Consider the following 10,940-nt stretch of genomic DNA (forward strand, 5'->3'; position numbering starts at 1 on the left):
ATATATTGCATAGAAATTTAAATATTTTTTGTAATTAAATGACATTTGCGTATTAACACAAATAACTTTCTGATAAGTAAATAATGTAGTTATTAGGATAATTAAATGATATTTGCATATTAATAATAACATAATTAAGTTCCTAACAAGTAAACAATATAATTAATCTCTTAATAATATACAATTCCATTGGTTTTCATGTATTATACATCAAGTAAATAAAATATAATGATTAGTTACACATATTAAGATAATTAAAATTTACACATAAAATATATTTGAAACAACGAATAATTTCTTTTTCAAAATCAATATTGTAACACCCAAGTGTTTTTTTTTTCTTATTTTATCTTATTATTTTTTTTATTTATTTGATTTTTTTTAGATTTTTATTTAATTTAATTTAATGAAAATAAAAATAATAATAATGATAAAATTGGATAAAAATATTATTTGGATTTAATTGAAATTGATTTTGGAAAAAAAGGGTGAAAATTTGGATTCTGGGGATGTTTTTGAAAAGAAAATCGGAAACCGGGGGTCAAAACGTAATTTAGAAAAGTTGTGCCACGTTAGCGGCCCGGTCAGCAACCCCGGCCAATCAGGACACGCCGCGTGGCAAGGAAACGCTGACACGGGACGGGCCACGTGGGCGATACGCGCGCGCGCGATCGGACGGCCCAGATCAGTTCCTGCGCGCACGGACGACCCAGATTCACGCGTACTGACGGCCCAGATTCAATCAGGCACGGACGGCCCAGATTGCATCACGATGGACGGTCCAAATTTAATCTTGATGGACGGTTGAGATTAAAAGGCAAAGGGTATAAATAACCCCACCCACACCTGACCACAAAACCCTAGCCGCCAGTGCCTCGTCGGAGAAAAAGAACCAGACGTCGGAGGAGCCGGCCGCCGCCACCCGCTGCTGCACCGGGGAAGTTTTCGACCGCCAATTGAGGTAAATTTTCTCCCACTGGCTCGTTTTTCGATGCTGAGTCCGCCTATGGCCAAACCGGAGCCAAACCACTGGCCAAACGGCCGAAAAACCCAGCCGAAGTCCAGCAGGGCCGCCGGGACCCCCCTCTGTTTTTGCCTCCGATGAGGCCCTTCCCAGCCTTCGCTCGATGCAAATTTTATACCACTGTGATCACCGTTCTTTTCTTTACAGGTTGATCGGAGCCAAACATCAAAACGCGACTCACGCCGGAGGAGCTGCCACACCCGAGAGCACCGCTGCCGGTAAGTTTCGATTTTTTGTGATTTTTTGGCCCACCGAGGGTCTTAGGGTTGTTTTATCGCAGGGACCGATGCAAGTTTTGCCGAAAATGGCCGAAAACGGCCAACCCGAGGCGGATCGCCGCCGTAGACGGCGGCGTCGTCGCCGGAGCACGGCGGAGCCGCCGTGCCGGAATGTCGACATTGGCCGAAAGGGACCCTAGGTCTGATTTGGGATTTTTTGGGACATGTGCAAGTACCGGTAGTACGTTTCAGTTTTTCAGGAAAAATTCAAGGAAATTAGGGACAGGCTGTAGGCGCACTGTAGAGTCGAATTCAGACCCCGAAATAAGTAAGGACCCCTCACCCTATTTCTTATCACGGTATTAAAGCTTAATAAATAATTAAACGATATTTTGAGACTTTATAGATGTATAATTGATTGAGGTTGCCAATAGAGCCCGAGTCTGATACAGTGTTGGTCTGTTATTGTTTGATCTATTTTTCAGTATTAAATGCAGCATGATGTCTGATGTATTTATTTTATGGTCTGGTATGCATGAATCATGGTTTTCTTTATTATGGTTGATATTATGATTAATCCGATACTGTGTTGTCTTGTTTGATGTCAATTACTGGTTTATATGTTGTGTATGATTGGATGATTGAGATTAAGGAAAAAGGCAGAAAAGTTATGTGAATTGATAAGTGGAAAATGTGGACAGCCTGACTAGATATCCTGGGAGATGGTGGACGGACCGGGTCCGTAGGAAACCCTACCGGAAACGTGGTCTCTCATACCGGACGGGGTATGGGGACCTTATGTATTTTGGCGCCCATACCGGACTGGGTATGGGGACGACCCGCTTCACCCTCATACCGAACGGGGTATGGGGACGGCCCTGGAATTATGTTGTAATGTTAATGGTTCACGGGCAGCAGGGACCCCCTATGGATCCCCATGGATACTAGTAGGCTGGTAAAAGATGAAAATATGTTGTTTAATGATTGAAATGCAAATGCGTGGTAAGTGTTATGTTATACAGTTTATATGATTTCATGATGATGATAATGTTATTGCTTTCATAGGTCGTTTTCATGGATCTCACCGAGGTAAGTGGACAGTAAAGGTTTTTATGTTGATAAACGAGTTTGTTATAAATTATGCTCTATTGGTCATTTTTGCTTTCTATCCACCTTTACTTCCGTGGCGGTGAGATAATGTGATGTCTTTACTGGGCTGATGTAGCTCATTCCTTATTTAATCATTTCAGATCAGGAAGACGTTGTTCCCGAGCCCGTTCCGCAGGAAGACGGCGAAGGGGACGCCTAAAGACTTCATAGTTATACTTATAGTTCTTATTTCGAGTATCTCTTTTAGTTAGTTTGTTCTTTTATGTTTTGAGTACGTTTTGGTTATTGTGTAAGGGATATTAATCAAATTTTTATTACACTTCCGCATTTGAGATTTTTAATACATACATTTCATTTAAATTTCTGGGGCCGTTACAGTTGGTATCAGAGCCGCGTTCCTCGAACCCATCCCTTACACAATAATGCTTAGAGAAATATTCACTGATAAATCGTTACTCAACCATTCCTTATGAAATGCAGGTGTAGAGAGATGAGGAGAGGAAGACCCCCACTAAATCGAACGGCCCGGGATAATTCACTTCGGGAGGATGTAGACAGGTTATTTGAGATGATGGAAGGGTTCATAGCTGCCCAGCAAGGGCGAGAGGAGAGAAGGGAGTTACCCGACCCTCCTCCACTATCGCAGGTTGAGCCTCCGCTACAGCAGGCTGATCCCGAGCCACCCTGGCACGAGCATGCTCCTCCATAGTACCACCCGGTACCACTGCCGCAGTACAACCCGGTGCCCCAGCCACGGTACTACCCGGCACCGCCACAGCACAACCCAGTGCCCCCATCATATCAGCAGGTGCCACCACAGGACCCCCCAGTCTATCCCCAGCTGGGTCCAGTCCCTCCTCCACGGGACCCCGCTCCTTCCTTGATCGACCCGGGCTACATAGAGAGGTACAGGAGACTGAACCCCTCCACCTTTGCAGGGGGATCCTCTTTTGAAGAGGCCCAGTACTGGCTGGCGGAGACTGAGAGAGCTTTCAGGACCTTGGGAGTAGTTCCTGAGCAGAGAGCTGCCCTTGCTTCCTACATGCTAGTAGGGGAAGCAGGACGTTGGTGGGAGCTCAAGCAGACCACCTTGCCTACACCAGTCACTTGGGAGCAGTTCTTAGCGGCCTTCCATGCGGAGTATCTCCCTGAACACATCCGACACCTAAAAGAAACGAAGTTTGTTCAACTGGTTCAGGGAAACATGACAGTATCAGAATATGCTCGTAAGTTCCTAGAGTTGGGCAGATACTCCCCGGAGACATTGATGGATGAGGGTCGAAAGGCCAGGAGATTCCAGTGGGGTCTCCGCCTGGAGATCAGGCAACACTTGTTAGTACTGGAGCTCAAGACATATTCAACAGTCCTAGTAAAGACACAGATCGTGGAAAGAAGCTTCAGCACCCGTCCTCAGCCAGGAGGGAGTTCCCGACCCTCAGCTCCGTTCTGCAGGCCAGCACCTACCCAACCAAATAAGAGGCCCAGACTAGCCATCCAGGCCCCTCCTCAGGCTCCAGGGGCAACACGTGGGAAGATCTGTCAGCACTGCGACAGAGATCACGGGGACCGACCATGCTACCGCCTCAACAACACTTGTCGCATTTGTGGCAATGCCCAGCATTATGCAAGAAAATGCCTGAGGAACCAGAATCAAGGAAGGCCTCCTATCTAGGGCAGAGCTTACAACCTTACCCAGCAGGATGCTGACGCCGACTCGGATGTAGTACAGGGTATGTATACTATCTGTGACCATATAGCTCATGTTTTATTTGACATTGGGGCATCGCACTCTTTTGTTTCACATACTTTTGCTTCCAAAATTAATGTATCACCTGATAAACTTGATTCATTGTTGTTTGTGTCTACTGTCGGGGGTGAAACACTACTAGGAAAAGTTATCTATAGGGCTTGTACCGTGGAGATAGCAAATAGGAAACTGAGTGTAGACCTGATAGGGTTAGACACGGGGGATTTTGATGTAATCTTAAGAATGGATTGGCTAGCAGCGTATCACGCCACCATAAATTGCTTTAACAAGAAAGTTGTATTTAATCCTCCTAACAAGGAGCCATTTACACATTAATAAAATTATTCAGTACTTATTCCTTGATGGCAAGTTTTCTTAACTTCTAGTGCCTTAATCTTGCTGTTTTCTCTGACTATGTAAGCCTAAGAAGAAAATTTGTATTCAAGAGATTCCGGTAGTCCGAGACTTCCCAGATGTGTTTCCGAACGAACTACCCGGTCTGCCAGTGGACAGAGAAGTCGAGTTCACTATAAACCTATAGCCAGGTACCCAGCCCATTTCGATTGCTCCTTACCGCATGAGCCACATTGAGATAGAAGAGCTGAGGAAACAGATCACTGAATTACAAGACAATGGTTTTATTAGACACAGTGTGTCCCCTTGGGGTGCCGGAGTCACTTTTGCAAGGAAGGGAGATGGAACATTGAGACTGTGCATTGATTACAAAGGATTGAACAAGGTTACAATAAAAAACAAGTATCCCCTTCCCCGGATTGATGATTTTTTTGATCAACTGCAGGGTGCACAGGTCTTCTCTAAAATAGATCTACAATCAAGTTACCATCAGGTGAAGATAAGAACAGAAGACATCCCCAAGACGGCCTTCCGAACCAGGTACGGACACTATGAGTTCTTGGTCATACTATTTGGGTTAACCAATGCCCTGACAATCTTTATGGATATGATGAATAGGGTCTTCAGAGAGTTCTTGGATCAATTTTTCATCGTGTTCATCGATGATATCTTAGTTTACTCAAAAAGCAGAGAAGAACATACTCAATATCTTGCCCAAGTTTTGCAGGTCCTTAGAAACAAGAGGTTATATGCGAAGTTGAGTAAGTGTGGATTCTGGCTTGAGCAGACCGCCTTCCAAGGACACATCATATCGAAGGAAGGGGTATCAGTGAATCCCGAAAAGATTGAAGCGGTACTTGGTTGGGAAAAGCTGACATCAGTTAAGGAAATTCGTAGCTTCCTGGGAATGGCAGGTTATTAATGCAGGTTTGTTGAAGGATTCTCCAGTCTAGCAGCTCCTCTAACCCGACTCACAAAGAAGAATGACAAGTTTGACTGGAATGAGGACTGCGAAAGAAGTTTTTCAGAATTAAAGAAGCGGCTGACCACTGCACCCGTGCTGGCTTTACCGAGTGGATCGGAAGGATATACAGTTTATAGTGATGTCTCCTATCTGGGCATGGGTTGTGTCCTAATGCAGCATGGAAAGGCTATAGCATACGGGTCCAGACAGTTAAAGAATCATGAGAAGAACTATCCCACCCATGACTTGGAGCTTGCCGCAATCATTCATGCCTTGAAAACCTAGCGCCATTATTTGTACGGAGAGACCTTTCAGATCTATACCGATCATAAGAGTTTGAAATACATATTCACTCAGAAGGATCTCAACATACATCAAAGAAGGTGGATGGAACTCCTTAAGGACTATAATTGTGATATCTTATACCATTCGGATAAAGGCAACGTAGTAGCAGATGCTCTCAGCAGGAAAAGTGCAGGTATCTTAGCCCATTTGATGGTTTCAGAATGCAGACCAATTGGGGCCACACAACAGGTTCAACTTCATGATCTGAAGAGAGTCACATATTTGGGTCGCCTGACACTCCAGCCCGAGTTAATCCAGAGAATAAGGGAAGCCCAGACAGTTGACCCCGCCTTGGTAGCCCGCAAGAAGGATGCAGAACAGGGAGGGAGCTCAGAATTCTGAATCTCTGCCGATGGATTACTTCGTTTTCAAGACAGGATGTGTGTCCCAGATGACAGTGAGTTAAAAAGAGACATCATGACGGAGTCCCATAGCTCGAAGTTTGCCATGCATATAGGAAGCACCAAAATGTACCAAAGCATGCGACCCCAGTTTTGGTGGCATGGGATGAAGAGAGACATAGCCGACTTTGTATCTAAATGCTTGGTATTCAGCAGGTTAAGGCAGAGCATCAGCGCCCAGGTGGGTTACTTCAGCCTTTACCGATCCCGGAGTGGAAGTGGGAACATATCACCATGGACTTCGTATCGGGGTTACCCAAGGCACGTTCAGGACATGATGCCATATGGGTAATCGTTGACCGACTTACCAAGTCTTTCCACTTCCTAGCTATTAGGATGACCGATTCATTGGACAAGTTGGCAAGGATGTATATCCGGGAGATAGTCAGATTGCATGGGGTTCCAGTGACAGTAGTATCCAACAGGGATCCCAAGTTCACTTCTCAGTTTTGAAGTAGTTTCTAGCAAGCTATGGGAACAAAGCTGTCTCTTAGTACTGCCTTCCATCCCCAGACTGATGGACAATCAGAGAGGACAATTCGTACGCTTGAGGATATGCTCCGAGCTTGTGTCCTGGACTCTGGGGGCCATTGGAAAGACCATCTACCCCTGATAGAGTTTGCCTACAACAAAACCTACCAAGCTAGCATCGGCATGGCTCCATATGAGGTGTTATATGGGCGCCCGTGCAGATCACCGATTTGTTGGGAGGAAGTGGGCGATAGAAGATTGTTCGGCCCAGAGTTGGTAGAGGAGACCACGTCCAAAATAGTTAAAATCAGGAAGAATATTCAGACAGCTCAGAGTAGGCAGAAGAGTTATGCATATACCCGGAGGAGAGACCTAACGTTTGAGAAAGACGACCGGGTGTTTTTTAAGGTCACTCCTTTCAAGGGAATTAGTAGGTTCGGCAGGAGAAAAAAATTAAACCCCCGATATATTGGACCCTTTGAAATCTTAGACAGGATTGATACTGCTGCCTACAGACTAGTACTGCCTCTAGATCTCTCCAGAGTCCACAACGTGTTCCACGTATCCATGCTACGTAAGTACAACCCGGACCCTTCTCATGTCTTGGCTCATGAACTGCTTCCACTCCAAGAGAACTTGTCTTATGAAGAAGTACCAGTCGGTATCACGGACCGAAAGAGCAGAATACTCCGCAACCGGAAAATATCTTTGTAAAGGTCGTGTGGCAGAACCACACGCTCAGGGAGGCTACTTGGGAGCTAGAATCAGAATTTAGAGCCCAGTATCCCCATTTGTTCGTCCAAGAGTAAGAAGCAAATTTGGAGGACCAAATTTCTTTAAGGGGGGGAGTGTTGTAACAACCAAGTGTTTCTTTTTCTTATTTTATCTTATTATTTTTTATTTTTATTTATTTAAATTTTTTAGATTTTTATTTAATTTAATTTAATGAAAATAAAAATAAAAATAATGATAAAATTGGGTAAAAATATTATTTGGATTTAATTAAAATTGATTTTGGGAAAAATGAGTGAAAATTTGGATTCTGGGGGTGTTTTTGAAAAGAAAATCAGAAACCGGAGGTCAAAACGCAATTTAAAAAAGTTGTGCCACGTCAGCGGCCCAATCAGCAGCCCCGGCCAACCAGGACACGCCGTGTGGCAAGAAAACGCTGACACGAGACGGGCCACGTGGGTGATCTGCGTGCGCGCGATCGGACGGCCCAGATCTGTTCCCGCGCGCACGGATGGCCCAGATCAAACGTGCGCACGGACGGCCCAGATTCACGCGTATGGACGCCCCAAATTCAATCAGGTACGGACGACCCAGATTTAATCCCAATTAAATCGCGATCGGACGGTCCAGATTTAATCTTGATGGACGGTTGAGATTAAAAGGCAAAGGGTATAAATAACCCCACCTACACCTGACCACAAAACCCTAACCGCCAGTGCCTCGCCGGAGAAGAAGAACCAGACGCTGGAGGAGCCGGCCGCCGCCACCTTCCGCCGCACTGGGGAAGTTTCCAACCGCCGATCGAGGTAAATTTTCTCCCACTAGCTCGTTTTTTGATGCTGAGTCCGCTTATGGCCAAACCAGAGCCAAACCATCGGCCAAACGGTCGAAAACGCCTGCCGAAGTCAAGCAGCGCCACCGCGACCCCCCTCTGTTTTTGCCTTCGATGAGGCCCTTCCCGGCCTACGTTCGATGCAAATTTTATACCACTGTGATCACCGTTATTTTCTCTACAGGTTGATCGGAGCCAAACATCAAAACGCGACTCACGTCGGAGGAGCCGCCACACCTGAGAGCACCGCCGCCGGTAAGTTTCAATTTTTCGTGATTTTTTGGCCCACCGAGGGTCCTAGGGTTGTTTTATCGCAAGGACCGATGCAAGTTTGGCCGAATTCGGTCGAAAATGGCCAACCCGAGGCGGATCGCCGCTGCAGACGGCGGTGCCGTCGCCGGAGCACGACGGAGCCGCTGCAGACGGCGGTGCCGTCGCCGGAGCACGACGGAGCCGCCGTGCCGAAATTCTGATATTAGCCGAAAGGGGCCCTAGGTCTGATTTGGGATTTTTTGGGACACGTGCAGGTACCGGTAGTATGCTTCAGTTTTTCAGAAAAAATTCAGGAAAATTAGGGACAGCCTGTAGGCGCACTGTAGAGTAGAATTCAGACCCCGAAACAAGTAAGGACCCCTCACCCTATTTCCTATCACGGTATTAAAGCTTAATAAATAATTAAACAGTATTTTGAGACTTTATAGATGTATAATTGATTGAGGTTGCCAATGGAGCCCGAGTCTGATACAATGTTGGTCTGTTATTGTTTGATCTATTTTTCAGTATTAAATGCAGCATGATGTCTGATGTATTTATTTTATGGTCTGGTATGCATGAATCATGGTTTTCTTTATTATGGTTGATATTATGATTAACCCGATACTGTGTTGTCTTGTTTGGTGTCAATTACTGGTTTACATATTGTGTATGATTGAATGATTGAGATTAAGGAAAAAGGCAGAAAGGTTATGTGAATTGATAAGTGGAAAATGTGGACAGTTTGACTAGATATCCTAGGAGATGGTGGACAGACCGGGTCCGTAGGGAACCCCACCGGGAACGTGGTCTCTCATACCGGATGGGGTATGGGGACCTTATGTGTTTTTGCGCCCATACCGGACGGGGTATGGAAACGGTCCGTTTCACCCTCATACCGGATGGGGTATTGAGGTTCATGGTTTTGGTGCCCATACCGGACGGGATATGGGGACGGCCCTGGAATCAGATTGTAATGTTAATGGTTCACGGGCAGCGGGGACCCCCTATGAATCCCCATGGATACTAGTAGGCTGGTAAAAGAGGAAAATATGTTGTTTAATGATTGAAATGCAAATGCGTGGTAAGTGTTATGTTATACAGTTTATATGATTTCATGATGATGATAATGTTATTGCTTTCATATGTCGTTTTCATGGATCTCACCGAGGTAAGTGGACAGTAAAGGTTTTTATGTTGATAAACGAGTTTGTTATAAATTATGCTCTATTAGTCATTTTTGCTTTCTACCCACATTTACTTCCGTGGCAGTGAGATAGTGTGATGTCTTTACTGGGCTGGTGTAGTTTATTCCTTATTTAATCATTTCAGATCATGAAGACGTTGTTCCTGAGCCTGTTCCTCAAGAAGACGGCGAAGGGGACGCCTAAAGATTTCATAGTTATACTTATAGTTCTTATTTCGAGTATCTCTTTTAGTTAGTTTGTTTTTTTATGTTTTGAGTACATTTTGGTTATTGTGTAATGAATGTTAATCAAATTTTTATTACGTTTCTGCATTTGAGATTTTTAATACATACATTTCATTTAAATTTCTGGAGCCGTTACATATATAATAATTTTACTCTTAACTAAAAGTGAAATTTTTGATTTTTGATTTTAAACTAGAAATTAAACAACTGCCAACCTAAAAGCCATTGATTAGAAACTTTAATTTCTTAATTATAAAAGATTTTATCTTTTTGTATATATGATTGCTGCAATTAAAACATAATTAATTATATGTCCACCATTAACATCACTTATCATAAATCCAATCACCAATTATTTTTTAAAAAAACCCAAAAGGAAAAATGAAAATTATAACAAATGAAATCTCTAGAATTTAAAAATGAAGAAAATAAATAATAAACAGACTAATAACAATTTATGCAACGGTTAAAATATGTAATTATCATGCTCAATTAATAATTAAAAAAGGTGCATTGCTAGTTAATTAAAAAATTATTCTTAGTCAATAATATTTTTTATTACTATTTAGTTCTTGATAATTTAAAAAATAATTCAAGGAAATACATTTCGCTAATTAATTAAATTAATAATAAAAAATAGATATAATATTTGTATTAATTTACTAGTAAAATTATTTTTTAGAATATGTAAATATTATTTTAATATATTCTTTTAAAAAAAACTAAATAATTGAAATAAATAAATAAAATAGAAAGAATTAAATTATAATTAAAAAAATATTAAAAACTTAATTATAATAAATGTTAAATTTTAATTTACCTTTTAAAAAAATTATGCACTCACTGGCAAGACATAGATCACATACATCTGGAACAACACCACAATAAATTTTGTCATATCTGGCGATAAAATAAATTTGCACTCTAAGACATGTTCTACACAAATCATTTCACTGTAAATACAGATTCCAGACAGTGGATCCCAATTTATTATTTTTTAATTTCACAGTTATAAAGTTTATAACTTTTCTAAAATTTAAATTGAATTAGATTGATGA

General features: G+C 42.7%; 1 long non-coding RNA gene across 1 annotated transcript; it reads left to right on the plus strand.

The window, feature by feature from the left end:
* Window positions 1-441: 441 nt before the first annotated feature.
* On the plus strand, window positions 442-10,002 carry LOC148266473 (uncharacterized). Its single transcript, XR_015818573.1, has 2 exons — window positions 442-4,082; window positions 9,783-10,002. It is a non-coding gene; the product is annotated as an uncharacterized LOC148266473 (long non-coding RNA).
* Window positions 10,003-10,940: the final 938 nt, after the last annotated feature.

This window comes from Carica papaya, chromosome 4 (genome assembly GCF_054855325.1).
Source record: "Carica papaya isolate Zhongbai chromosome 4, ASM5485532v1, whole genome shotgun sequence".
NCBI lineage: Eukaryota > Viridiplantae > Streptophyta > Magnoliopsida > Brassicales > Caricaceae > Carica > Carica papaya.